The 25756-nt window shown below is 33.1% G+C and overlaps 2 protein-coding genes across 9 annotated transcripts in view; one reads left to right on the top strand and one right to left on the bottom strand.

Annotated features, from left to right (window-relative positions):
* The window catches only part of LOC111064282 (cytosolic carboxypeptidase 6), a 115545-nt gene that overhangs the window by 2318 nt on the left and 87471 nt on the right, over window positions 1-25756 (top strand). The gene's annotated exons all lie outside the window — the stretch shown is intronic.
* The window catches only part of LOC111064270 (ELAV-like protein 3), a 152259-nt gene that overhangs the window by 43065 nt on the left and 83438 nt on the right, over window positions 1-25756 (bottom strand). The window lies entirely within an intron of this gene.

Genomic DNA, 25756 nt, shown 5'->3' with positions numbered 1-25756 from the left:
TCGATCCCACAAGTGTGGGTAATGGATGAAGAAGAAGGTATAAGGTATAAAAAATTGTTGGTCTTATAGCAAGATCTTTGTATTTCTACCTATGAAAGCATATTCATGATATTGAACTATACATGTTGAATCCAGAATTGACGAATTAATTGGAAATATTCCACTCAATTACCACTTGAAACTATATAATATTGAGTTATTTAACTTCTCAACAGTTGATGCTATGCTTATTATGTGTGTTTGTTTTTGACTCTCAATAATATCCTTTTTAAACTCAGCCAACATATGATCCAATTGGGCAACAGTCGACCGAGTAGTAACATCATCAATAGTCGGTGAACTCTTCATACTATCATTATTTGTTCGAACCGGAGTCGAGCATGCACTACCATGCGATAAACGGAACTCTGCAGTGCATGTGCTACACATCCATGATTTATCACTAAGCAAATCAATCTCCGTTGCTGTTAGGTTCACACACTTTCCATGAAAAAAATTAGCACACTTTTTACATCCAATCTTGTCCTTTTCTGCTCGAACCACGCTCAGTAGACAAATTCCGCACATAGACATACTCGCGATTTACGTTAAAAAAAGAACTATTCAAACAGACTTTTATAATTCCGCCAATAACTTTTGAATTCAACAATGATTCCCAAATTCACTCAATATAAGTTTCAGATCACTTCTAGGTTATGCAGCACAGTTATAAAGCTCCTATACAATTTTAAACTACCTATCTCATTGCAACTGTAATCGGAACGATAAGAAGAAGCGACCGTTTCGTTCGACTGCTGTCGACTGACTGACTGAGTATTTGTACATAACCGGTAAGATATGCTTACTATATCTGTATTTATACGGAAACATTTAGATACAGATACATCAAGCATAGCAACAGGTGATAGAAAGTGAAATGCGAATGTTTGTGACGCTCAAGTGTGTACGCACCTCCTACTCGACTGCAGCAGGTCATTCAACAATACAAGTGTACTCTGTATCGAGTTTTCCTCTCCAACCGTTTTCATATTTCATCCGGGTCACAGAATATTGCGTTTCGAGTATCGAAACTTCGAAACAATGCAACTAAACCTTCAATAAATTCGAGGGAAGCTTTTCCTCATTCATGACAGAGATCAGACTGACACAGATTCCATTGAAAATTACCGAGAATCGTACGGTATTCAGTTGAAGGGTCAGCGTAGCGTAAAACGTAGTAAATCTGGCCAATTCAGAATTCTGTACGAGTCAGAAATGTCTGCTCTCCTTTATTAGGCAGAGGAAAAATCCCTCCCCAGGTGTTGGAATGTTGCAACGAACACAGGCGTCCGTCTGTCTCCATATGTCTGTTCACGTCTGCTTGCAGACATTTGATTTTTCTCCGTCTGCCTGCTGCTGAGTGCATCCGCCTTTAATGCCTTTTTGTAGAGAGCAGGAGTGATCCGTGGTCTAGTGGATAGAGTGCTTGCGTAGCAGCATAGAGATCCCGGGTTCAAACCCTTTCAATACCAAAAGTTTTTTAACCAGATTACTCCCGTGTAATCGGATGGGCACGTTAAATTGTCGGTCCCGGCTGAAGTATGAGTCGTAAGGCCCATTGACGGCTTAAATTATATATTCAGGCGGTGGGACCTTCCCGCAAGGGACTCCCCACCAACAAAAGCCATACGAATTTACTTTACTGTAGAGAGCAAATTAATCTGTGTATTTAAGGCCCATTGACGGCTTAAATTATATATTCAGACGGTGGGACCTTCCCGCAAGGGACTCCCCACCAACAAAAGCCATACGAATTTACTTTTTATTAGACACCTTTTGACATACGTCATCATATCGTTCTTCCGTTGAAACGGTGTCTTGAGGCTAGTTTTGCTAGTCTATTTATTTATTTATTTTATTATTTATTTATACGTGGATACAATAACAAATCATATAAATATGATTGGGAAGGAACAACAGGCTTGGCCCAAAACTATTCCATTCCCAAATTTTGATTACATGTCCAAAAAATAGGTTATGTTTGTTCTGTAGGAAGTTCAAGGTCAACTTTCGTCCAAAAATAAATATGAGATGCAAATTTTAAATTTAGAAAAATTAAAACACCAAATTATAGTTAAATACCTAATCCTCTATAATTCGTAGTAGAAGCTCGGTCCCTTCATAAAACCTCTATCATTCGTAGTAAAGCAATGTATTTTGGTCGCCTCGATAATTCGTAGTACAGCAATTTATTTTGGTACCCTCGATAATTCGAAATAAAATTGAGCTCTGGCTTATCTTCGACCTCTATGATTCGTAGTTTTGACTGCGAGAACTCTCTATAATTCGTAGTTTCTGTTGATTCATACATCATGGAAGGATAAATAATTACAGTGTATTATGCTATCACTAATTCTCCAGACTTGAGTCATCCACCGGAAATCACATAGTTGCCACACTAAATCATTGGCTATTGACAAAGTAGTCAGTCCAGTATTATTAGATTTTTTTTAAAATTTTGTTATCATGGCGAGTCTGTTGCTTAAGGCGCCGTTTTGTCGAGTGGGAGGAGACTGTCTAGCTGGGCCAATGGCAGGCGTTTATGCCCTTGACCAATAGCAGTACTCGCCTACAAGTATAAATTCTGCTGCTCTTGTATTCAGTTTTAGTTTATCAGAGATTGACAATGGTGTAACATCCGAAACCGGTCTTTCTAAGTATCAATAAATCTGTGGTTATTTGACAATTTCTTATTTTTTTTTATTTAATTATTAGAAATTATTGAATTTAGAACTTATTTTAGAAATAAATGAGAATTTTAGAAAATAGGTAGATTGAATTCACATTTCATTTACTTTTTTGTTAATATTGTTTTCAATTCAATTTACAACTTATTTTTGGTTTAATTTTCATCTATAAATTATATTTTATATAGTTATATTAATTTATTTCTACATTCGAATTTATCTACAATATATTCATCTATTTATCTACTGTATTTTATCTATTTCAATCTATCAACATTTCATTTTCATGTTATCAAAATCATTTTTATTCATAATATACATAATTCATGGTTGCACTTTGCTCAGTAAATATTTAGCAGTCTATAGTTCATAATTTCTTTTTCAACTTCCATGAGTTTCCTTCTCCTCCTCCTCCTTACCCTCTCATCCTCCTCCTCCATAGCTTCTTTAATTCCTACCCTACATATTTAGTAGTAAACGCTTGGTCCCGTCAACTAAACACAAATCAAATCTGTTTATCAAACCCGTTCTTCTTTAAATACTGGTACCGTTGTTCCTCGTTTAATAAAGACAATCATTTCCACATCGTCTCATCACAAAATCAATATACTTTCATCCAAATTACCTGCTACTATAAAAAAACCCAGTAAATAAAAGATTTGGACATTGAAAAAAATTTGATGAGTAGATCTCTAGTATCAGTTGTAATGAACTGGGAGATTATGTTATCTCTACACTACATGTCTCTAAATTCTGTATCCAGGGAAATACAAGGAAAAATTGGTTCTGGACTTCTCTCATGTATCCAAATAATATATTTAAAAACAGAACTACAATATAAATTGCAAAGTACGTGATAGAAAATTCACGAATGACGGAGGCATCATCACGTCTGAGCAATGTGTAGTGACTGGACTAGTACGTGATAGGAAATTCACGAATGACGGAGGCATCATCACGTCTGAACAATGTGTAGTGACTGGACTAGTACGTGATAGGAAATTCACGAATGACGGAGGCATCATCACGTCTGAACAATGTATAGTGACTGGACTAGTACGTGATAGGAAATTCACGAATGACGGAGGCATCATCACGTCTGAACAATGTATAGTGACTGGACTAGTACGTGATAGAAAATTCACGAATGACGGAGGCATCATCACGTCTGATCAATGTATAGTGACTGGACTAATACGTGATAGGAAATTCACGAATGATGGAGGCATCATCACGTCTGAACAATGTATAGTGACTGGACTAGTACGTGATAGGAAATTCACGAATGACGGAGGCATCATCACGTCTGAACAATGTATAGTGACTGGACTAGTACGTGATAGGAAATTCATGAATGACGGAGGCATCATCACGTCTGAACAATGTATAGTGACTGGACTAGTACGTGATAGGAAATTCACGAATGACGGAGGCATCATCACGTCTGAACTACTCAACTGATTAACTTTAAATTTTGCACATAGATTTTTAATTTTCCTGTGGATGGTTATAGGCCTGATTTAAATTCATCAAGATTCCAGTAGGTCGAGTTTTTAGTTCATCAAGTTTTTATTGGAACCTTGCGGAGCACGGGTTAACTGCTAGTAGAAAATAACTAGTACCCTTGTAATATTTTGAGCATGGAATATCTTTTTATAGAAATATCATTCGAATATATGATACTGCATCCACAGGACATTCTAGAAGCAACGGAAACTTGACGAACTGAGATTTCTACAAACTGAGACCATCCCAAACAGCTAATTCGTGATCAACGGAAACAGTGATAAAGTGAATATCACCCAATTCACAGTTCTTACTACGTACAGTATTACTGTATTTACAAAAAAATCTATATAATAAGAGAGAGTAGGGTTGTGTTTGTTCGCATCAAAACATGTCAACTTGTGGATTGCATACTGGAAAAACGGGAATGATTTAGATCACCAAATGTTGCACATAGATTCTACAAATATTATTCTCGTGAACCTCGAGGCCCAAATTCCAATTTTCCTTTTAGATTTTTAGAAATTAATGTTCAAATTTCATTCATGGGACATGAATCCATAGAACATGTTCATATAGAACTATAATCTAGAGAGACTACCTCTTGATGGTTAAAATTGGCATCTAAATTAATAACCAGTCCAATTTTGTCAGGTTGGCATTAAGTTGAGGAAGGTTTCTAAACAAGATTTGAGTTCTGTCACTTTATTAGGTTAGCTCCAAGTTGAAGAACTTATCTATACTATAATACAGGAAAGAACTGGCTCATACACGTACGGGATAGGAAAATTATGTTTGACGCATCATCACGACTAAACTACTGGACTGATTAACTTGAAATTTTACATATAGATTCTTAATTAACCGAGGATGGTTCTAGGCCCATTACAAACACTTCAAGATCCCACTAGGTCAAGTTTTTAGTTTGTCAAGTTTTAACTTAGACCCTTGCGAAGCACGGGTTACCTGCTAGTCACAATATAGTTTTCTGTGTGTCGATTCTGAATCGTTGAACACGAAAAATCCTGTTGGATTTTTTTGGTTGAATGAAATCTTATAATAATTGTTCAGCAACGGCCAGCTTGAGCTTCGATTCTTCAGTCTTTTCTTTGTAAACCACGCTTTCTCGATTAGGTCAGGAATCTCAATTGCTAGCCACGGTCCCAGTCCTAGAACCTAGAACCATTGCATGGGCGATACCGAGTTTTGGCACGTTTCTTGCCCAATGAGGTTGCAAATGATCAGACAAGCAAATTTTCCACCTCTGTACATTTTAGCCGTATTTGCATCAAGTTCTGGTATTGCTATTTGAACTGTAATAGTGCTGTGTCGGGAAATGCGACTTGTTTATCAAATTCGATGTCGAATTTGTAACATACTGAAAATACTTGAAGGAACAGTTTTGAGCTGTGCTTCATTGATTGGTCCTTCCCCAATCATTTTAATGATTTCTGTTTCGTGTATCATTAAATAAATGTATTTATTTATTTATTAGGTCAGCACAAACAATACAATGATCGGAAAAGAAAAAACAGGCTATTGCCCAAAACTTCTTAAATTTTCTAATTTAGTTTCAAATTGTCCAAATATTATACATAGGTTATGTCCATTCCAATTTCTAAACCAAATCACAATCCTAATATATAAATTAGAATAAAACAAAGACAATTTTAAATTTGGATAGATTGATAATAAAACTTTCGTAAAAACATGAAACCAACTTTAAATTTACAAAATAAAGAATAAAACCACTTAAATTTTGTGCTCGAAAGTATCACGTTCACATTAGCTACATAACAGCTTTAATATTTATTTTATAAATAAATAAATAAAAACCGATTACTTTTGTTGAAGCCCTCTGTTTTCGCGTGATAACAGAAAATGTTGCCATGTAATTCTTGTATTCAAGTTTGAAAATTCCATCAATCAGGGAATAAACAAAAAACAACAGCTGTTGTAGCTATGGTGAAAGTGATATTTTCGAGCTCAAAATTTAAGTGATTTTATTCCATATTTTGTGAATATTTGAAGTTTGGTTTTTGTTTTAACGGAAGTTTCATTATCAATCTATCTAAATTTGAAATTCTTTGTTTTATTCTGATTCATAGTTTCAGATTGAAGATTTGGTGTTGAAATTGAAGTGAACATAACCTACATAATATTTGGACGATTTGTGACAAAATCAGGAAATTGAAGAAGTTTTGGGCAATAGCCTGTTTTTTCTTTTCCGACTATTGTATTGTTCGCTCTATCTAATAAATAAATAAATAAATAAAGTATAACCGTTTCTTGGTGATTGACATATTAATAAGATTGTCATTACGGTCATTAATTTGTAGTCCTTTTTTCACAGATCTACCTTCCTTTACAACGAGAGATGCAGGAATTCAGAACACAGTGTTTTTTGTTTCCATTATTTTGTCAACTTGTCCTAGTAATAGCATGATGTCATAGCAGTTTCAACTCGTTTACAGTGTGTTTTATTCAATAAAGAGTGTAAATATTCGTCATTACCAATGTCTCATATTTTCTATCTCATCTGAGAAGTACTTTTCCTCCAAGAATCGTCAATCGTCAATTGTTGAATCAAACAATTTCAGGACTCGTATCTGAAGAATATCAAACTACAATACCGAAGTGTAAATAATCCAATCTCTCTTTCCTTGAATAAAACTTTCTCTGAGAAATGTTCAACAATAAGTATTCTTTGGAAACGTCTTAAGCTCCAAGTTCAAAAGAAGAAATGTATTTCTTCCTCTCCAGTTGCAATACAATGCCCGGATTTGTGAACGACACGCTTCAAATAAATAATTCCACAGTACTTCTCTCCAGCTCTTTAAATAATTTCTCCCTTTTTCCATAACATTTTGCTCCACCTCTATAAATGATTTTCCGTATTTTCCATGACAGCTCTAATGCGCTTTTCTGCGTCAGTGATTCCAAAATCGATAATGAATACTTTCGTCTGGCAACGAATCGGTCTATTCAAGCCGTAATGCGAGTATTACGTTCGAATCTCTCAAAGGGAATGGAATATTTCTGAAAGTAAATGTGAATGAATGTTTTTTTATCTCTCAATGAGAGTTTAATATTTCTTTTTCGAATAATATCTGTGTCAGTGGAGCTTGAAAAGCTTGAATCATTGCAATTCAACTTTTTATTTATTGACAGCGTAGCACAATGTCAAGTATCATTCCAAAAATAATCAGCGTCAATGTGATTCAATTACAGTATCTATACAGAGTGAGTCAATGTACGGGGACCCTTCAATAAATTGGAGACTGTTGTAGATATAATACTGTAACTTTCAGGATACGTTATTGGTCGAATACTGTACCTTTTGACGTACAACTGAATTTCAAACCCTCATAAGGGGGTGACTTAGGGGTTGTAACTTGAATATTTTAAATGTAAACATCCATTGTGTGGTACATCATTTTAAAGGCCTTTTTGAAACAAGAAAGATGGCATCGAAAAAAAATGTTCTATGATACTTGTATCTAAAAAGGCGGCTGATTGAAGTTTTAGTTTTTAAAGAAATGAGGGGTTGCAACTAAAATATTTTAAACGTAAATACCCATTGTGTGACACATCATGTTAAAGGCCTTCTAAAAACTAGAAAGATGGCATCGAAAAAAAATGTTCTATGATACTTGTATCCAAGAAAGGCGGCTGATTGAAGTTTTAGTTTTAAATAAATAATTGATAAATTTTAATCAGCCGCCATTTTGGATAAAAGTAGCATTTTTGTTGATGTCATCTTTTTAGTTTCGAGTAGGCCTTTAAAATTATGTATCACACAATGGGTGTTTAAGTTCAAAATATTTGAGTTGCAACCCCTCATTTCTTTAAAAACTAAAACTTCAATCAGCCGCCATTTTGAATAAAAGTATCATAGAACATTTCTATTGATGTCATCTTTCTAGTTTTTAGAAGGCCTTTAACATGATGTGTCACACAATGGGTATTTAAGTTCAAAATATTCAAGTTGCAACCCCTCATTTCTTTAAAAACTAAAACTTCAATCAGCCGCCTTTATGGATACAAGTATTAGAACATTTTTGTCATCTTTCTTGTTTCAAAAAAAACCTTATAAATGATGTACCACACAATGGGTGTTAACACTTGAATTATTTGAGACACAATCCCTAAGTCACCCCCTTATGAGGGGTTGAAATTCAGTTGTACGTCAAAAGGTAGAGCATTTGACCAATAACATATCCTGAAAGTTACAGTATTATATCTACAACAGTCTCCAATTTATTGAAGGGTTCCCATACATATGACTTTACTCTGTATAATAAAAATGAAAGAATCGGCTTATACAAGTACGGGATAGGAAATTCACAAATGACGCATCATCACGTCTCAGCCACTGGATTGATTGACTTGAAATTTTGCATATAGATTCTTAATTTACCGAGGATGGTTATAGACCTATTTTCAGTTCTTCAAGATCGCAGTAGATCCAGTTTGTCAAGTTTTTTATTAGACCCTTGCGAAGCACGGGTTACCTGCTAGTTAATGATTCTGGGGTTTAGGGAGAAGTTCACTATAGTGCGGTGCACGTTGAAATGGCAGTAGTTGCTATCCTTGTCTATCATTCAACAAAGCAGTTAGCGCATCCTTCTCTAGTTCCGCGACGTTGCCAGATCTCTTTTTAACAATGTAAAAATATAGTTCATGAACAATATATTTTATCTTAATTATGAAAATTCATTGTTTAATCATTGGGAAATATATTTTCTTGAACAATAGAATATAATTAATTATTTTGAAAAGAATGAACAGTTAATATTACATCAGATAATCTTCAGGTAACAATCAGGTATGAACTGTATTCTGTGGAAGGCAGTAGCAAGGTAGAAAATCGGCAACGGTGTTCTATCTTTCTCCACTGCCATTAAAACGTGGACCTCACTAAACCCTTCATATAGTCTGACCTAGCTTTCCGGTTTTACCTTGTGGTTTGCGGTGGATTCATTCCACTAAAGACAATGTTGTTCCCTTCTCTATTGAGAGACAGGAAGTGAACCGGAGGTGGGAAATTCGATACTGAATATCCGAGCCCCAGGGCCAAGTTTTTAGTCTATTGGAGCTTCGGCGATTGGTTCAAGCGACCAGTTAACATTATAATTGAACACGATTAGCTCAATGAGAAGCTAACCTCATACTAAAGGGTGTTTAGGAAATAAATGAATTTCAAAGTGATATAATAAATTTTAGCCACATGATAATAATAATATTGAGTGACCTGGCAGGCCTAAGTCTGGTGTCAGATTTTTCAGCTCGCACCTGATCAATTTCAGGGCCTCTCACATGTCCTAACGACTGCTTTTTAGGCAAGTTGTACTAACAATTTAACGTGCCCACCGAAACACTAATAGAGATAAGATCTAATATACAGTTGGAATGTGGTGTGTTCTATTTCACGGATTCTAGATCAGATCTTGGAATATGATCATGAGAAAAGTTTATATCCCAACCGCATCTAACACAATTTACGAAATAGTAAACTTGATCCTATTTGAGTTCTTGGATTGAACCCTATGAATATGGGTCGAAATAGCATAACTCACTATTTCGAATCTTCAATAACTATTTTTTTGATTATCCATCACTTCAAAATCAAATGAAGTCATGAATATTCTTCAAAAGTTATCAAATAAGACTAGAATCTTGTTAAATCCCGGAACTGAATGTTTATCACACAGAAATCTTATTAACCAGGATACTCCTAGATATCAAAGTCATATAATAATAGATCATCATATAATAGGCTACTTTAGACATAATTGAAGTAAATGAAAAAGAGTAACTAGATGATTTTTTCAAGGGGTCTATATACAATTTCATCTCTGAAATCATAATCACTTTCTACTGGATTAACAGAATACTCTACCTGGACTATTTTAATGACTGGTCAATATTTTTGAATATCTGGTCCATAAAAAAGTTTCCAGATATTCAAAATATCAGCAAGATACTCAAATTGTGTTTAAATATCACTTTTGATTTTGATTTCGATTAATTTAATCTTAAATATATGGAAAAAGATCTAACAAGCAGGTTAACGGAGTAAAGAAAATCCAAACTCTCCTCAACAATGAAAAGAAAGGAAATAAATTTGGATAGCTTCTCAAAGTATAACTAAAGTTTAGAAAAGCGATCCAAATTTTTATTTTGCAGGGAAACATAAATCGAATCATGAGATCACATCAAGTCAAAACGACTATGGAGTATTGTTCATTCAAATAGTTTATCGATGAGAATGATTGATGATTTTGGATGATTCTTTCGACTTGAGATCTTACATGACCAATCAGTGAAATGGTCAAAATAGAATATTCGGAATTTGAAAAAACTGTGATAAGACAATTGATAAAACTAATCAAATCCTTCAGAGATATTTGGACAAAGACTGGATGATATTTTTGAATTGAAGGAGCAAAATACTTTAGTTTTAAAAAACTGGAAGCTGGGAAATTTTAAAGAATTATAAAGCTGATCCTAATAAAGAATTTTTTCATTTCAAATTATTACAGGTAAGAAATTTTCAACATGTCAGAAACCGTCTAAAAACAAAAATCTTACTCCAATAGTAGACCTTAATATTGGTTGGTGTTTCATGCATTTTTCCTCTATGTATAAATATACCTAATTTTGGTTAAACTTACAAATACATAAACACATATTGATAATGTCGAAAAAGTCACTAAAAATAATAAAATAAAGTAAGAATAATGAGAACTTTGGTTTGCCATTATATACTGAGCTACTTTGGTCAGATGAGAATATTTTTAAACTCTTATGTGATCACGTGGAGTGAGTCTATAATAAGGATAAGAATAATGAGAACGTAGATTTAACCATATATTTATACTGAGCTACTTTGGTCAGATGAGAATACAGTATTTCTAAACTGATAGCCTATGAGGTCACGTGGAGTGAGTCTGCTATAAGCAAACCCCCCACCACTCACCTTTCACAATGAGAGACAGAGTACGGTAGACATTTTTCCGAGAAAGAAAATAGCTAGCGAGTCCACTTTTTAATAACCTGACTTTGGCAGACTGCGTTCTCGAGAATTGTTTATGAACACTGTTTCAATAACAAGACAGAAATATTTGGAAGGATTCATTGTCTCTCCAACCGTTAAACTTAATCATTTTCCTCTTCGCGTGCATAGGGGTTTAAGGAAAATATGGCCACAGTTGAGAAACTTATTAGTTTAATCCTGTTCAAAATTCTACATTCATTCTTGGTCGTCAAACCAGTTATCTGACATTTATCTGTCTCCATAATCCATTTCCATTTCCCCATATCCATATTCTATCCACATTTTATCCAGGGAATTAAATTGTAATGTTATTGAAAGGAGGCCAGTTACAAGATTAATAAGTGCAAAAATTCTATTAAGTTTCCAAGATTCGCAACAAACTGTATACCAGTAAACAGACATTTCCATTGAATATATTATGAGATGCGATAGTTGATTTATTCAAATGTTAACACAAAAGTTTATTGGATTTTAAATTCAAATTACAATAGAAGCAATACTTTCAAGAGGTTTGAAACATTTAGAAGCTGGATCTAAGTCATAGTTGTAATAAATTTTAACTACACTTTTAATCACAGACAGGGTCTGTTTTACTGAAGTTTTAGGTACCGTTCTGAATAATTGAACAGAAAAATTGTTACGAGTCGAAACCAGTGAGTATAGAATGTAATTAGTATTGAATGTAAATAGAATGTAATACATTCAATACTCACTGATCGAAGCAGTTAAAAGTTCCAGTTTTTTCTCAAAGAATAAAGAAATTTGAATAAGTAGAAAATTATTCAAGAATAAATAATTAAAATAATTAAGTAATAATAAAAATAATAAAAATTATATAATTATAATTATATTTAATAATAATTAAATAATTTATTCAAGAATAAATTATGATTTGTATTTTCAATAGCACGACCTTTCAACTTCAGGGAAAATAACCATTAAAAGGAAATTTTAGTCAGCAGATCAAAACAATTCAATTGAAATTTGTAATTGCTCAATCGCGGAATCGCGTTACTAAGGAGAAAATGAAAAACGAGTCCCAACTGGAAATTGTGCTAATTGGAAAAGCTTTCTTATTGAGAACATAATCGAGACAATCATTATTTTCATAATAGAATTGTTTTAGTGAATGGATTTGTAAAGGAAAATATACTACTATACATCAACCATAGTAAGATGTATAATGTTATTCAAACGAATGAAACAATACAAAACTCAGAACTTGGAAAGTCATTCATTATTAAATTCTCATTTCAATCTAAAATATGAATTGATTTAGATATTCGACGAGATTACGTATATATACATTAGAAATTATAACGAATCATTATATTACATTGGATGAATTCTTATTAACATCAAGATCGCAATTTTTTTATAAAAACTGTGTAACGGAATTTGTTATGTGATGTCATTGAATAAAACTTAACTTGATTTGAATTTTATGACGCTGATTAATTCATATCTAAAAGCATATCAAACAAAAAACATTGAATATCTCTAACTCTACCTGTTTTTGGGATGAGGAATAAGGGTGAGACCATATTAGGCGTTTTTTAACATATTTTCAGGTGTCAACACTATCAGACAATCGGAGAGCATCCTACCTTGTCAACTCCTGAAAAATGCCTAATATTCGTCCTAAGCGTGTCGGTTAATTTTCGATGATTGGTTAATATTCAATGACTTAATTTTTAATCAAATTAAATAATTATTTGATAATTTGCTCTTTGATAAATATTAATTGATGAAGGGATTCTACCTTTATGATGGAACTCTATCAAAAGTAAGTAGTGTGAGTTCATAAGTTTATGATATTTAACGGAGGTCGACCCATGTCTAATGAGAATAGCAGGTGAATGTCTTATCTTATCAGAGCGATTAGATAGCAAATTAGAAAGTTGAAATTTAGGTTAGACTCTTGAATTAATATGACACGAGACTGGATTATTTTCCTGGTTCTAGAACTGGATTGTTCATAGATTCACTGACGATGTATTATTTTCCAATAAATAATTATATATTTTTTGAATTCATTATTCCAAAAGATTCACTGATTCTTCTTGCTCTGATCATTTCATGGGATTGTGTAAAAATGAAATTGTAGTTACTATAACCTACAATTTAAAAAGGATGTAACCAATTACCCAAGAACGAAATTATTGTTGATTTATCAGCTTTCATAAAATGTTATTACTATAAAACACTTATTGAAATGGGCTGCTTTTAAATTAATAAAACAAAATAAAACTTGTAGCACCCTTTATTTATTAAAAAACTTAAAATAGTTGAACTATTAGTAAATAGTTAAACTATTCAATTAGTAAACAGTTATTGAATTTTATTTATTTATTTTAGAACCTGAAGATGGTTTTAGAACCGAAACTAGTTGAATAGTTCAACTATTTCAAGTTTTTTAATAAATAAAGTGTGCTACAAGTTTTATTTTGTTTTATTAATGTTATTACTGTATCTAAAAAATATGCTATTATTTGCGAATTATATATTCTCATACATTGACCTATTTATAAAAGGCCACAGCTGACATATCAGCCCTCTCAAGCCCAGCTGCGTTTTTTTTCATACGTTGAAGTAAAAAAGGACATACCTCACTAGAGTGAGATCCACATTATAATGACAGTATTTGATAAACATTGGAGTTGCTATCCTTATCTATCATTCGACAAAGTAGATAGCGCTTTCCTTTTCTGCCTCCGCAAAGTTGCCAGATTGTTTTCAACAATTAGGAAAAACAATCAATCAACAAAATATTTAATCTCAATTATGAAAATCTATTATTTAACCATTGAAAAATAGATTTTCTTGACTAATAGAATATAGGTAATCAATAAATTATTTTGAAAAGAATGAACATTTAATATTACATAAATATAAAAACAATCAATTAACAAGACATTAATGTTCGGTTTCCGAGCTCAGGATTTAGCTAAGTTCTAGACTTTAAACAGCTGGAGTCAGAAAATTAGCTTTCCAAAATGGGGCGTCGTCGCAGTCTTTATAACAGTAGTCGCAGTTTTTATTTTCTTATTTCTATAATTGGAAACGTTTTTCCTTGACAAAATTAAACATTTCTAAATAATTCAAAATAGCTGAAACTTTACACTATTTTCCCTTTATTTTATTTTTTGTTTAATTCTCCATTTTTTGTAATTTTAATTCCAACGTGACTTTGACAATGATTACAACTACGCCCCGTTTCGGAAAGCCAATTTTCTTACTCCAACTGTTTAAAGTCTAGAACTTGGCCAAATCCCAAGCTCGGAAACCGGCCCTCAATCTCAATTATTAAAATCTATTATTTAATCATTGAAAAATATATTTTCTTGACTAATTCTTTATTGATTCTTTATTGATTGATTGATATAATAAGTATCTATATATATAAAAGCGAAATGGCACTCACTCACTGACTGACTCACTCACTCACTCACTCACTCACTCACTCACTCGCATAACTAAAAATCTACCGGACCAAAAACGTTTAAATTTGGTAGGTATGTTCAGTTGGCCCTTTAGAGGCGCACTAAGAAATCTTTTGGCAATATTTTAACTCTAAGGGTTGTTTTTAAGGGTTTAAAGTTCGTCTTTTAGCATGTATATTCTTCTTCTCCCTATCTCTTAATTATAATTGAAATTTCCATATCATATGTTACTATAGAACTATAATCTAGATAGAGTACCTCTTCGAAACAGTTGTTAACTGGCAACAAAATTAATAATTTTGTCAGGTTGGCATTAAGTTTAGTTGACTTTGTTAGGTTGGCACCAAGTTGAAGATTCAAATGCATTTATCGCGGAAAAATTGATTGGGCACTGCTACTTCAATCCTGGGAATATTATATTACTAGCCGTCAGGCTCGCTTCGCTCGCCATATCCGTTTAGCCAGACGTTTAGTCTGGACCCCCGACTGGATCGTCCTAACATATGATAAAAATGCTCAAATGAAAAATGCAGGCGAGCGGAGCGAGCCTGCTGATCTCATTCTAGAACGATCCAGTCGGGGGTCCAGGGGGCGGAGCCCCTGGCTAGACGTATATGGCGAGCGAAGCGAGCCTGACGGCTAGTACATCATATAAATGATAGGGAGAGGAAAAATAAGGTAGCCTTGTGCTATTCCTCTCCCCAATTTAGATATGGTTACACATAGTCCGAAATAGGTTAAGTCTTGTAGTTCTTTACTTCGCAAAATTTTTAGACCACTAATATGTTCAGTCACAAAGTAAATTTTCAAATTTAGATGCTTCAAAACAAAAAATAGATCAGATATTTCACATTATTATCACTTGAATAGAGAAGATTCATATATTGAATCTAATAAAATATAATTAATTATTTTTAAAGTAGTGGCAAGCTAGAAAATCGGCAACGCTGTTTTTCTATCTTCCTCTACTGCCATTAAAACGTGGATCTCACTTTAGATGATACTTCAGGCGTTATGTGATAATTATGGACTATTCCTAACAATCAATGTGGCTAAGAGAGTTTGAATGAGATAGAACTGTTTGGTCAAATAAACGCGTTTTATGAATTTTTGTAGATATAAGCCAGTTATCACATACACATCGATTTTTGGACGTACGAATGTTGTCCTTGTGAATTCTATCAGATTAAATGGAACTTGAACATCATCTGTTTAATATGATAGAATTTATAAGGACGGCAAAAAATTGAACGTCCAAAAATCGATCTGTATCTAACTAGCCTCACAATTTTTGAAAATAGAATACGTGTAACAATAATTATATTGAAATGAATCAGATAAGAGCACATATGATTAAGGATAGTGTAGCTTTATACAAGTGCCGCTTTAATGATTTCTCGACAATTGTAACAATTGGAGGCGGCATTCTCACTTTTCACCCTCTATTATAAGCCGGCTCGCAATATATGGATTATTCGAATAGGGTTGGGGTGGAGTGATAGCGTCTGTGAGACAATCGAAGCCCCCAGCTGTGCACGAAAGGGAAACTAAACTGCACACCCCACTCAAAGGCTCAACTCACACTTACGCGACTCACGTCGAGAAGAGACTCGACTCCAGTCGAGAGAATGTGTTTTCAAATGGTGACGTCGCGGAGACTAGATTCGACTGGCCTGAGTGTCACCATTTGGAAACACATGCTCTCGACTAGAGTCGAGTCTCTTCTCGACCTGAGTCGTTAAGTGTGAGTTGAGCCAAAGACGTGCCAATCAATGAAATGGCCTCCAAATGCTGGGATATGTCTACTGTGTGTAGGTCTACACAACAAAGCAAACTTCATGAATTGAAAAATTTGATCATGGGATCAACTTCATGTTTTCCTAATTATTATCAAATGAGAATCCAGATTGAATGCTGTAATTATTTATTCATTACTTAGTATTTGAATAAATGCAATTACTCAAAGATTTGAGAATCTTGCAAATCAAGCTCATATTAACAAAATCTTTCTCAATTTATGTTGTCATAGATTTTCCAATTGATCGACAAAACATTATAGTCATGCCAGCTGAATAGAATTTTCAATTTTTAAATTAGAAATGAAACTTATTCAACATCGTTTTTTCAAATAATCTTTAAAATTAGGAAGAGGAAGAAAATGTTTTTATTGGGAGGAGGAGGAGTACCTAAAGTTTGGAAGGATTTTGATGACTAATCTACAATGTACAGCTCTCTTAAACATTTGCTTCAAACACTTTATTAGTGGATTAATTGGGGCACCACTGCTTCCCATTATAGATGAACGAGTGATTATTGTCACTATAGTATTACTATAACTTCCTATACAATGATGAATTTGCAACTCAAATAATTATATTTTTATTTTATACTCATGAAATGACATCACAACATTTTCCATCTACGTAAACTTAACGTCGATGTTTTGCGGCCAGTGCCTGAGAGAGAATTTAAATTTGGTGGCAGTAAACAGTAAAAAAGCGGTAAACAAGAAGTAGCCTAAGCGTGACAGATTTGAGGTTATACGGTATGGTTTCGGGTATACACTGTATACAGTTGTGATAGATTTCACTGCATTTTTACTTTCCTTGCCCTATTACCATAGGTAAGGAAAGTACCTATTGCTTTCCAAAAAAATTAAGGTACCCTAATTTCAAGTTTTCTATACGTTTCAAGGTCCCCTGAGTCCAAAAACATGATTTTTGGGTGTTGGTCTGTGTGTGTGTATGTCTGTGAACACGATAACTCCATAACTAATCAACCGATTGACTTGAAATTTTAAACTTAAGGTCCTTATACCATGAGGATCCGACAATAAGAAATTCAATCAAATTCAATTCAAAATGGCGGATAATTTCTGAAAAACCATGTTTTAACCATGTTTTTCACGGTTTTCTCGAAAACGGCTCAAACGATTTTCTACGAATTCATACCATGGATAGCTATTCATAAGCCCTATCAACTGACATGAGTCTCATTTCTGGGAAAATTGCAGGAGCTCCGTAATATTCTTGAGAAAAATGGCGGATAATTACTAAAAAACCATGTTTTTCTCAAAAATGACTTGACCGAATTCATACCCTGTATAGTTATCAGCTCTATCAACTGGCATGAGTCTCCTTACTGGGAAACTAATGGGGGGTCCACCCCATCCTTGAGAAATGCACTTTGTAACCTTCTTCTCGTGAATGAGGTAGGTAGGAAGAGCAGTTCATAAAAAGAACACATAGTCGAGATATTTCATCTGTAGAACAGCTGTTTTGACGACTTTTAGAAAAATCATCGAATTTCACAATTTACGCAAAGGTAAAAGTACTCTGAAAACAATTATATATACACATATACAGAAGTCTGATCGTAGTTTCAAATATGTTGCCGCCAATCGTCATTATGTTATTCCCCTAAATTATTCTCGTTTAAGAATGGAGCTTACAGTTCAATGAGCAAGGAAAATTGTGTACCACACCAGATTTTTCGTTATATAAATATGTTTTGCGTGTAGAACAATATAGAGTAATTGCTAGTGTGTTTCGTGTATTCATGAGTATTTCTAGTGTGTCCATTTTATTTTAGTGAGAGTGTGAATATAATTTATTGTGTTGCCGTAACAGCATTTTGATGAAGAAATATGAATAAGGTTCAGTATTTGTTAACTACAAACAATATTAATATTGAGGATAGGTGTTAAGTAAAACATAATGGTAGACCAACTCCCGAAGTAAAAATCAAACAAGAAAAATATGAACAGGACAAAAAAATTATATTTGTAGAAAATATGCTCAATCTTTGGGGTGTAATTATTATGTAATTATCCTTGAAATTATTATTGATCACCTTTACACTTGATTATGCTCAATACTCTATATCCTCTGGACCTTTCTCCCCAATAGATCATGAGGTTCAACCCCCCCCCCGCTACTGGTGAGGTCCACGTTATAATGACAGTGTTTGGAAATGGTATTGCTATCATTGTCTATCATTCAACAAAGCGGATAGAACTCACTTTCTCGCTTTGCTCTGTTGCCAGATGTCTTTTAACAATGTAGAATTGATAATTTATGATCAATAGGCCTATATTTCATCTTAAATCATGTAAATTCATTGAAAAAATATAATTTCTTGCTTAATAAAATATAATTGATTATTTTGAACGAGAATGAGCAGTTAGTATTACATCAATAAACCTGTATCAGCAACCGTCTATAGAAGGCATTGACAAGACAGAGGATCGGTAACGTTCTTCTCCTATCTTTCTTTATTGTCATTATAACATGGACCTCACTATAGATCAAATCGTTCAAGAAGATCTATCTCACTGGTGACATCAGTAAATCAACTATTAATTATAGGTTACACCAGTGGTCGCCAAACGGCGTGATCGGGAGCTACCGGTAGCTCATGGGGTAGTTTTTGGTAGATCACACAAAAATGCTTGGGTTGGCAAACATGCATTGAGAAGCATGACTACAACATTTTGCATTTCTCACATATATATTTGTAAGAAGTTGAACGATTCAAATGTGCAGCTTCAAGGGAAAGATACGAACATCGGAATGATTTCAACTGTAAAATCGTTTTCCAAGAAGCTCGAGATGTGGGAAAAGAATGTCGTCCAGTTTGAATAATTATAAACACTTTCCCAGTCTGAAGAAAATCAATGACGAAAAAAATCCTCCACAGCAATAACCAAGAATACGTTACAATTCTTTCAGACTTGTGACAACAGTTTGATCAACGATTTCAAGATTTCAAAAGCATATCGAATATGGTACAATTCATCAACTCTCCTTTTGTAGAAATAGATGCAGAAGATTTTGCAGCTTGTGTTGTAAAACATTTTGGTGGAGATCAGGCTTCAGTTGAAATGGAATTTGTGGATTTTCAAAATGATCTGTCCCTCAGATCACTTTCTACAACTGGAAAAATTTGGCCTCAAGTCCCCAAAGAAAAATATCCAAATATTATTAAAGTTGCATTGAGGTTGAAAGCTATGTTCAGCTCTACCTACTTGTGTGAAGCATCTTTTTCAAGTATGAAATTCATAAAAAGTCTATAAAGGAACTGATTGACTAATGAACATTTGGACAACTACATCAGAATGACGGCTACAACGTACACTCCAAACATCAAGAAAATACTTGATGACCAAAAAGAGTTCCACTGCTCTCATTGAAATGTATATTTCAACTTTTGTTATACTTTTTGCTATGAGATAAGTATATTTCAACACTAGAAATGTATCTTTATGTGCAATAAAAGTGTGAAAATTTCATTTTGCGTACCGTACTTTCTTCAGTCTAATATTCCTTGGTAGCTCACTAGAAGATTTAAAAATGCTATCCTAGCTCACAGGCTCATAATTTTGGCGACCATTGGGTTACACCAAGATACATTACATCTCTGATTTCTTCAATCCCAAACAAAAAATTAGAAAATCATTATCCCAATCACAATCAATCACAAAATTTCTAAGCTTAGGATTTCCTACAAATCAAGGTTAATCAGAACATTCAATGTTCTAAACAAAATTGATAAATACAGTTTACTGTACCAATTTTGAATCTAGTTATTTTTATCATAGAGAAACAGTTAAATTCTCAACTGTGAGGCCCATACCCTAGTTTAAACCCGTAATGTTACAAATTTTTAATAAATACGGCCACATTGACACTTAATCGTGGTTTACTGTTGAAATTAGATGGTGAATAACTTTGAGTAGTTCTAAATGGTAAAAAATCACAATTAATCAGAGCTTATAAAAAAGTAAATTTAATGGCTGGAACTGAAGTTGAATATTATTCTGTTATGAATAATGCAAATCTAATAAACCTTAGTTTCGGAACTATCAAATTTCGCATTTATTTACATGAATTAATGGAAAATGACTATCACAAGACTATGACTATCCATCTTGAATAAGACAATGGATATGACTATCCACTTGATCCTGAGACAATGAAATAATGGATCATATAATTAAAAACAGAGCATATGCTCATGAGCATGAGCATGGTGCATAAGGTTTTGCTCATGAGCATTAGGTAGAAGCATAAGCGTTTGCTCATTTTTATATGAATAAGCTTTACCTTATACTCCTGAAATCTGGAGCAAATGCTCAGGTATTTTAAAGATTTTCATCAGCTGATTCGCCTTACTTTGTTTTTATAGTGGAAGGTTAGAATGTGCTACTCACGTAAGCGCTAAAATATGCAAGTATAGACACCGCTAGTGTTTGGTCGTCTGCTCTGTTCTCTATCCATGAATTGAGTTTTAGGTTAGTTGAGTTCTGAATTTTGAAATAATAGCGTGAAAAAATGTCATCTCTATAATAATCTTCAGCATAATCTTATAATTTCAATAGCTTCCTTATAATCGTCTACACTCTCATCTTCTTAAAAGCCTATTTCCTTTTCTATGATGGCTATCTTTAAATTGGAAAGGTATCTTTTGTAGGAATAATGGTGATATATATCATGGTTGAATCTAAAAAGAGTTTTATAGTTCTCAACTATTGGTTGTGATCGTATCTGGTATAGTTTCCTCCTACTCACACGATTAGTTCAGCCATTTTACTATGAGCAAAAGGTGAAAAGCTGCTCTAGACTAGACTCACCTTTTTCGAAGCATTTGCTTCAAAAGTTGAGCGAATGCTCTAGTTTATTCATAAAATTTTGAGCATAAGCTTTTACTTTTGAGCAAATGTTCAAACTATTTTTTGAGCAACGTTTTGCTCACGTTTATTCATATAAAATGAAGCATATGCTCAATATTTTAGAAGTATGAGCCAATGCTCAACTTTGATCATATGACCCATTGTTATTATAGCAGCCAACGATCGAGATAACCTTTGTAAGTTGTATTCATACAAAATATCACAACGTTCAAATTTAGATGGATTGAAAGGCATTAATTTCTCATCTCACCAAAGTATCTAAGCTTGAACTTATATGGAAATCAATGAATTCTATTAGCAATAAATAATGATGAAAAGGAAACATAATAAGAAATGATAAGGATGATTTGTTTTAAAAAGAAATAGCTTCCAGAACACGCAAGAATTGCTATGAACCTGTATGGCTTTCATTGATGAATATTTTGAAAATTCTTGAACACACTTCCACGCAATATTTTTAAATATATATTAGTAAGAAGTTGGAAACAAATCTTAAAAATGATATTAGAGTTGAATTTAATTCAATTTTTAGTACTCACTCAACATTACAAAGCAGAGATTAGCATTCCATGAATTAATACTCTACACCGTTTAATAAAATTTATGGAATGAAAGATGTATTACCACCTGAAATAAACAAGAAAAAAGGATTCAGGTATTGTTCAACATATAGAAATTCTTATTTCGCTTCGAGAATAAGCAACTATTCAAACAGTCTACTCTACGTAACTTCAACTCTGTTAATAAACTATTTCACACAATCAAAACAATCACAGAACTGTAAAATTCAACTTTATACTTTTCTATTTGTGCACAGTGAAGATTAACATTAATTTCATTTATAATAAATCAAAATATCCCTATAAGATTGTTTCTAACATGGAGGATTTTATTAGAATTTGCAGTTCAACCAGCTTTCATTGGATGTTTGAAATAATTATTATAGCCTATAGGAAGCATTATTGATTCACAACTGGCAAGTATCTTTTTTAGCAATGGAAATTTGTAGGGATTACTGTGTAACTCAAGAGCATATTTTTCAAGTTCACGGGAATTTATACTGCCGATCACCGAATAATCAGTTCACAAAAATTATACAGGCAGAGAGTTCATACATGAACACTGTTTTTTGAAAATTTCACAATCTGAAGTTTATCTAGTTTTCATATTTTTTAAACAAGTTTGCCAGATTAGAAAAATGACTTTCTGTCCGCAAAATATTTATGATCAACTGCCTTCACTGAGGGCTCTCTTATATTCAAGTGGGATCATAGTTCTCAGTTCCAAACTGATAAGAGGCTCTTCTCCTTTTTGTAGGTCCAGGATTGTTAAAAATGAATGGAATGAATTTTCGTTCTGAATTGAGAATGGAATCACCCAACATTTAGAAAAGTTATTTATTTATTTTTTCGCAAGATTTATTTACAGATTATTTTTAATTTGTTCTCTATATTGTATATTAGAATTCATTTTTAGGCTTTTCTCCATCGTTATAATGGACAACAGGATATTTAGTAGGAATAAATTAATAAAAACAATATAAAAATCTTGAAGTACCCTTTATTTTTTAAAAACTATAAAATAGTTCAAATAAAAGCTTCAAGACTTCAAGATTTTTATTATTTTTTTTAAAAAGTAGCTCTTGTGAGTGAAGTGTTTTAAGTAGAAATACTTTAATTCCAATTTTTTTAGGGAAATTTGTGTGATGATACAAATATTCTCACTAATACGCCCGTATTTAAAACTTGAGAGCTATGGCGATACTCGATGATGTGTTAGTAACAAAATGACAATAAATCGAAATCAACAAAATGAATTGAGACAATATGATTCAAGGTTTTAGGTTAATTGTTTCAATCTACAAAAGTTTTGTCTCTCAACACGTTACGAAATCAGAACTTACTATCTCTCTCATATTTATTTATATAAAATTACTTTTCCTCCACCTACTGTGAGTAGTACTTTACAAGTACTTTACTCCCTGAAACATGATACTAAAGTGTCACTTTTTCGCTCTCGGTACTAAAAAACAGAAAAACTCCCTAGGGAGTAAAAGTGACTCCATTTAAATAACATGGGAAGCATCTCTATTTTAAAAACGTACATTTGGAATAGGTCAGAAGGTCTAAGCTCAGATGAGGAAGCATATAGAGTAGTTATTAAACCAACTAAATTCAATACCTCAACCAGACATTTGATCGATATATAAAATTTATGTTTGTATGCTGAAATTATTATTACAAACTTCATATCACTATACTAAAAAAAATGTATATATATTTTTCTTTTATTCCATGTTATTCAAAATATCAGCCAACGAATATTACTTATTAACTAATATTATATTAACTTAATATTAATATTACTTATCAAATTTGAAACGGGAACTTCATCATAGCTGTAGTTTTGGCTGTCATTGTTGTTAAAACTTTAGCCGACAGATAGTGCTGTCGGAGGAGAACTGTGATTACAAGCCAGCTGTTTCTGTTTACTTTTTAGATTGTGTTGTAACACATTGTTTGGTCACATACGTTTTTAAAAATTATTTTATTAGCAGTTTTTATAAAAATGTAGGTGGAGGAAAAATGTTGTGTATATCACGAGTGAAAAATGTTTTTTCTCCCTCAGGAAAATTGTTGCCCTCGGCTTCGCCTCGGCCTTCAAACTTTTCCCTCAGGGAGAAAAAACAGCACTTTTCACTCTAGATATACAAATAACTATTTATAAGGCAAAATAAATAACAGAATTTACTAATACCTTTTCACTGTATTTAGTGAGAGTATAGCTCTAGCTCTCACTGTTCAGACAGCTTGAATAATAGGTGATGTTGTACGAGTTGCATAAGTAGCTTTGCTTGTGAATACTCTAGCTACGACTACACTACATTCAAAAGTGATTTTTGAATTATCTACCACTCCATGCAATCAGAAAAATTTATTGAATATCTGTTTGGGAGGCTTGAGAATGAAAACTAATCTCAATTAAGCATTAATCTTAATAAAACATTAATCGGTTGGGACCTTATGACTTTCCTTTCTATTTACAACTATCATCAGGTAACCCGTGCTCCGCAAGGGTCCAATTAAAAACTGAAAACTTGACCTACTGAAATCTCAAAGAATTTAAAATAGGACTATAACCATCCTCGGTAAACTAAGAATCAATAAGCAAAATTTCAAGTTAATCAGTTGAGTAGTTGAGACGTGATGATGCGTCATTCGTGAATTTCCTATTCCGTACGTGTATAAGCAGATTCTCTCCTTTATTATAAATTATTGATGACTCGGTTCGGGGTTTTATTACTTTTATTTCCATTTAAAATTGAAAATGTACACGGTGTTTCAAAGAAACGGGATATTTTGAAAGTTGAATAATTTCAAGAAAAACAAATCTTTAAATAAAGTTTTTCATATCATTTGATAGTAAAAATGATGCCATTTTAGAATAAATACTGTAACATTTATTTTTTGAAGATGACATCTTGCAGATGTGTTTCTTTTCTACGCGAACATTCCTGTAGTCTCTTCATCACATTGTCCATGGTTTGACGTAACACTACAACTGGAATTTGAAATCGCTTCTCGAATCTTGGCTTTCAGTTCTTCCGTTGTTGCAGAATTGGAAGCCAAGATTCGAGAAGCGATTTCAGTAATTCCAGTTGTAATGTTACGTCAAACCATGGACAATGTGATGAAGAGACTACAGGAATGTTTGCGTAGAAAATGAACACACCTGCAAGATGTAATATTCAAAAAATAAATGTTACAGTATTCATTCTAAAATTTCATCATTTTTACTATTTAGGGCAGGTTCTGAGCTCGGGATTTGGCTGAGTTCTAGACTTTCAACAGCTGGAGTCAGAAAATTGGCTTTCCGAAACGGGGCGTAGTCGTAGTCATTGTCAAAGTCACGTTTGAATTAAATTTCAAAAAACTGGAAAATTAAAGAGAAAATAGTATAAAGTTTCAGCTATTTTGAGTTATTTAGAAATGCTTAATATCGTCAAGGAAAAACGTTTCCAATTACAGAAATGAGAAAATAAAAACTGCGACTACTGTTATAAAAACTGCGACTACGCCCCGTTTTGGGAAGCAAATTTTCTAACTCCAGCTTTTTAAAGTCTAGAACTTAGCCAAATCCCGAGCTCGGAAACCGGCCCTAAATGATATAAAAAACTTTAAAAAGGGTACTGAGATTTTTATTTTTCTTTCTATTTTTATTACAAGTAGCCCTATACAGAAAAGAGATGAATAAAAATCTTTAGAGATTTGTTTTTCTTGAAATTATTTAACTTTCAAAATTTCCCGTTTCTCTGAAACACTTTGTATTT

Source organism: Nilaparvata lugens, chromosome X (assembly GCF_014356525.2).
Source record: "Nilaparvata lugens isolate BPH chromosome X, ASM1435652v1, whole genome shotgun sequence".
NCBI classification, from domain to species: domain Eukaryota; kingdom Metazoa; phylum Arthropoda; class Insecta; order Hemiptera; family Delphacidae; genus Nilaparvata; species Nilaparvata lugens.
This window is presented reverse-complemented; position numbering and strand designations above follow the sequence as displayed.